The following is a 5,000-nucleotide window of genomic DNA, read 5'->3' as shown; positions in this document are numbered from 1 at the left end:
TGCATATATATATGTATATATATATATATATATATATTATATATATTACATATATGCATTATATATATATATATATATATATATATATATATATATATACATATATATATATGCATATATATACACATATGTATATATATAAATATATATATATATATATATATATATATATATATATATATATATATATATATATAACATCTATTCATCAAAAATACTCTTTCAAATCAAAGATAAACCACATTTTTCCAAACAAATTTCCAAGGCCTCTTCTCGTAGTTTGGTCCCGTGATTTTAGATGCAGTAACTTTTCGAGCATTTAAGGGAATCCAGATGGAATGTCTTGTGGAAGTTTTACAGCATCTTCGCATCCCCGGCAGCCAAGGAAGGACTTTTCTTGTGGATTCAGAAAAGAAGCATCTCTATTTTCTTTTCTGTTGGGCATACAAGTTTTTTTTTTTTTTTTTTTTTTTACTTTCTCTTTGTCTCTCTTTCTTTCCTATGTTTCCTATTTATTGTTTTTCATTTTTTGCTCTTATGAACTTTATGCCTTCTATTTTGTTTTCATTTTCTTATCTAACCTTTTTGAAATAATAATAAAATCTATCTCGGATATTTGCCTTGTTCTTTTATTGTTTATGCATAGAAAAACTTTGTCTCTTTATTTTACCCAAACAAGTTACAATATAATTGGATACATAAACTCCTTAATGATATGAACACTACAGTTGAAAAAAAAAAGTATGAATCATCATCCTTCCCTAAAACCTTCGCGGAAAGGGTAATATGAACGTTTCTTATAATGGATAAATGTGTGCATTATGTGATATAGCCACTTTTACATTTCTATTCACGGTTTCCTGGAATAGTTTCCGAGGTAAATTCACTTTGAAATTTGAGTATACTTTTTGTCTGTTTAGCATGAAATTCTATCTCTCTCGTGTTGTTTTGTTTGTTTGTTTTAGTGGATTCCGTTTATCTTTATTCCCCTTCCTGATTCGTGTGTGTGTGTGTTTCTCTGTAAATTTCTTTTATTCCTGTTTTTTTTTATCTTTTCCTCTATATACCTACTTGTTGACTGTTTATTTGCCAAATTTTGTTGTATCTGTAAATGTGTATATATAATCACACACCGACATATATGTATATATACGAATACATACATACATACTTATATATATATATAATTTCTCTCTCTCTATATATATATAAAATACATATATATATACATATATAAATATATATATATATAAATATATATATATATAAATATATATATAATATATCTATCTATCTCTATATAAATATATATATATATATATATATATATATATATATATATATATATATATATATATATATATATATATAATATATATACATATACATATATATGTCTACACACACACACATATATATATATATACTTGGTTATTTGGTGGTAGTTACAGCATGAGCCCAATTAGTGGCTCATGCCAAGGCCATCCTGGGGGACCGCCCTTTTTTGTCAGTTGCAAGCAACTGAATTTGACGAGGGGTGGAATTTGATTCAGTCCTCGTTCTTTCACTAACGCACGTTGGTGGTTCATCTGGCACTGAATGTAGACATTTATCTAGTTTTCTTTAAAACGCTTCTACACTAATCTGATTTAGGTATCTTATATCCTTTGGTATGCTATTAAATAATTTAGGTCCGTTTATTAGGAAACTTTGTTTATGCATTTTCTTAACAGGCATGTTTGTACGATAGCATGTCCTTCCCTGCCTGGGGGAATGCTTACCTTAATTCCCCTCCTTCAACAGGTCTTGGGTTTGGTGTTAAGTTTGGTGCTCCATATTTGGTACTGGTAATCTAATCTTGGGGTCACTAATGTTTTCCATAGTGGCAAAAGGTGTTCTGGGTCTCTTGTGTTATAAGTCCTCATTTCCCATCCACTCATAACTTTTCCTTTGTTGACAATCTGCTCTATATGTTGACTGAAACTCGTCATTGCTCATATAGAGTCCTAGATCTTTTACTACTTTTTTTCTCCTCAATCTCCACACCTTCAAGAAAATATGATCTTGCTCTTAAATTTCTAGTTGGACTATATTTTATGATTTCAAATTTATCTGCAATGAATTTCATATTATCATATGCCCATTTACAGATGGTATGTAGATCCTCGTTAAGTTTGTTTTCATTATCTAGTGTATCTATGGGTGTACTTATTCTTGTATCATCTGCAAATGATGTTACTCTCGAGTGTTTCAAACCATTATCAATGTCACCAATCTTAATAAGGAATAACAAGGGCCCAAGAAAGGACCCTTGTGGCACCCCACTCATGCTAGTCGTTTCTTTCGAGTAAAACACATTATTTTGTAATTTTTTGTTTACGATATATTAGGAAGTTGTAAATCCATCTTCCAACTTTCCCACGGATTCCAAGGTCTCTAATATTATGTAGCAGAATGCCGTGATCTACTTTATCAAAAGCCTTTGCAAAGTCAAGGTATATCACATCAACTTCTCTATTTTCAACTAGGTCCCTTAGTATCTCTTCGAAGTGTGTCAGGATCTGTAATAAACATGATCTACCACTTCTGAATCCATGCTGCCCAGGATTTATCTTGTTTTCTTTATCTAAAAACAGGACGATTTTTTCCTCACTACCCTTTCAAATTTTTGTATTATATGAGATGTCAGTGTTACTGCTCTATAACTTTTGGCTTGACCTTTGTTCCACCTTTATATATTGGAATTATAGTACCCTCTTCAAGCCCTGCTGATGACCACGCGGTCGCTGGTCCCTCCACCCCATCCCCCGCACCCGGCCCAGATTTCTCGTCGCCACATGAGAGCCATGCCTCAGCTACAAGCTAGAGACACAGCTTGTTGCCAGAAGAGGATAGGATCTACGACACTGACGATGGTGATGGGACAGTGAGTATATCATTGCAAAGGTTGCAAGCTATAGTAAATATGGTGAAGTGTGAGTGTGGCAATAAAGTTACCTCGAAAATTACGAGGAATTACTTCGATTGTGACATTATACTTAGATGTGAAGACTGTGAAAGCATTGTGCATCAGTGTGAGCCCAGGGAAAGCAAGAATAGTTAGCTGACAGCAGGAAATGTTGCTTTTGTATATCATTCGATGTCAGGAGGATGTGGGGGTGCAGGTTTGTCATGCCTCACAGCTGCCATTGGTGTCAAAGAACTCACTGCTTATACAATTACTCGGCATGCAAATGATATTTATAAAGAAATGGATTCATATTACAAACAGCAAGAGAGTGTAACTAAGCAGTGTATAGAAAAAACATATGTAAATGAAGGAAAAGGAAGAGATGAAGACAAGCTAAGTGCAGACATTAGCTTTGATGGCACATGGATGACCAGAGGTCATAGAAGTCATGTGCCGCTTTTGTGATGAATATTTACTCTGGTATGGTAATGGACTATGAAGTTCTTAGTATTTTTTGTAGAGCATGTGCGATAATAAAAGAGAAAAAAAAAAAAAGTTTTGATGAGTGGTACAAAACCGAGCATTCAGGAAAGTGCCAAGCTAACTTTAGCGGATTGTCAGGGGCAATGGAGGCTGAAGGGCAGTCAGGATGTGGCAAAGAAGTGAAAGTAAAGACTATAGATACATAACACTCCTTAGTGATGGCAACTCAAGCTCCTACAAAGCTGTGAGTTCAATGAATAATGGAAAGGGACCATATGATAGTCACAGTGTTGTGAAAGAGGAATGTGTAAACCATGTTCAGAAACGAATGGGGACAAGGCTGAGGAAACTGACAAATGAACTGAAAGCGGGGAAAAAACAAAAACAGGAAAAGTGATACAGAAAAGCTTGGTTGGTGGAAGGCACCAACTTACAGACAGACAGATAGATGCCTTTCAAAGGTACTATGGGAAGGCTATCAGGGACTGCATTGGGACTAATGTTATAACAATGAAATTAAGAATCATGTCTGGGTTTTGGCATGCCATTTCCAGAGATGTAGATGGAAATCACCACCACACTGCGACTCTTCTTGGTGTGTATTCAAGAAGGCCAAGGATGAAGGCAAGCCACTCCCCTCCCATGACACTATGAAAAATTACATCAGACTTGAGAAGCAATATGAATACAGAGTGAGGGAGGTCTCTTATGACTTATGTCCTGCCCTCCTTGAGAGATGCCTGCGAGGGCAGAGCCAGAATAGAAACGAGAGTTTCCATTCTAAGCTTTGGATCCATCAAAACAAAGCTAAGTTTGCTGGCCTCCAGAGAGTGACATTCGTGACCCAGCTCACAATTATAGATCACAATTTTGGTTTTGTGGCCAACCGATTCCTGCAGCATCTTGGCATCTCCTTGACCGCTGAGGGTTTGCTGTCTAAGCAGAGGATGGACAAAAAGAAAGTGATATCGCAAAAGCCCCCACCCCCCCCCCCAAAAAAAAAAAAAAAAAGAAAGAAAAAAAAAAAAAAAAAAAAAAAAAAGAGAGAGAGAGAGAGAGAAAGTCGGCACCTGGCCCTGATTACCTGCCTGGTAATTTTTAATCTCGAACATCTTTTCCTGGCAACGATGAGGTGGGTAGCCTCCACTGATACCCAATGAATATGTTATTATCATATTAGAGATATATAAAACATCAATAAAATGTTATTTATTCTAAAAGGATAATAACAGGGGACCAGGAGCCTAGTAAGCAGTTTCTCCCAGGCTAGAGTGAGAGGCTATACATGTTATGTAACATGGCCTCAAACTACCTAAATAATCACTGGCAGGCTTCCCAGGAATGGTTGAATAGTTAAAGTATGTTTATATTTAGATTTGATACATTTGGAGTGGATTTTATCAAGCATTGTATATATTCACATAAAGCGTCGATTTTCTCAAAACTTGTTTTTTAGATACAAAATGTTAAACTACTCTGTCAGTAATTGACCGATTTAAAGGAAATTTCAGCACCATAATCATCACCTTTGTTTAAACTTTTTACGAAAAAAGAAAGGTAAAATCAA

General features: G+C 35.0%; 1 pseudogene; it reads left to right on the top strand.

Annotated features, from left to right (window-relative positions):
- The first annotated feature begins 3,438 nt into the window (after window positions 1–3,438).
- The window catches only part of LOC147471614 (uncharacterized), a 7,017-nt pseudogene continuing 5,455 nt past the window's right edge, over window positions 3,439–5,000 (top strand).

The sequence above is a fragment of the Penaeus japonicus genome, unplaced genomic scaffold (genome assembly GCF_977035675.1).
Source record: "Penaeus japonicus unplaced genomic scaffold, GWHDUDI00000001_assembly GWHDUDI00000007, whole genome shotgun sequence".
NCBI lineage: Eukaryota > Metazoa > Arthropoda > Malacostraca > Decapoda > Penaeidae > Penaeus > Penaeus japonicus.
This window is presented reverse-complemented; position numbering and strand designations above follow the sequence as displayed.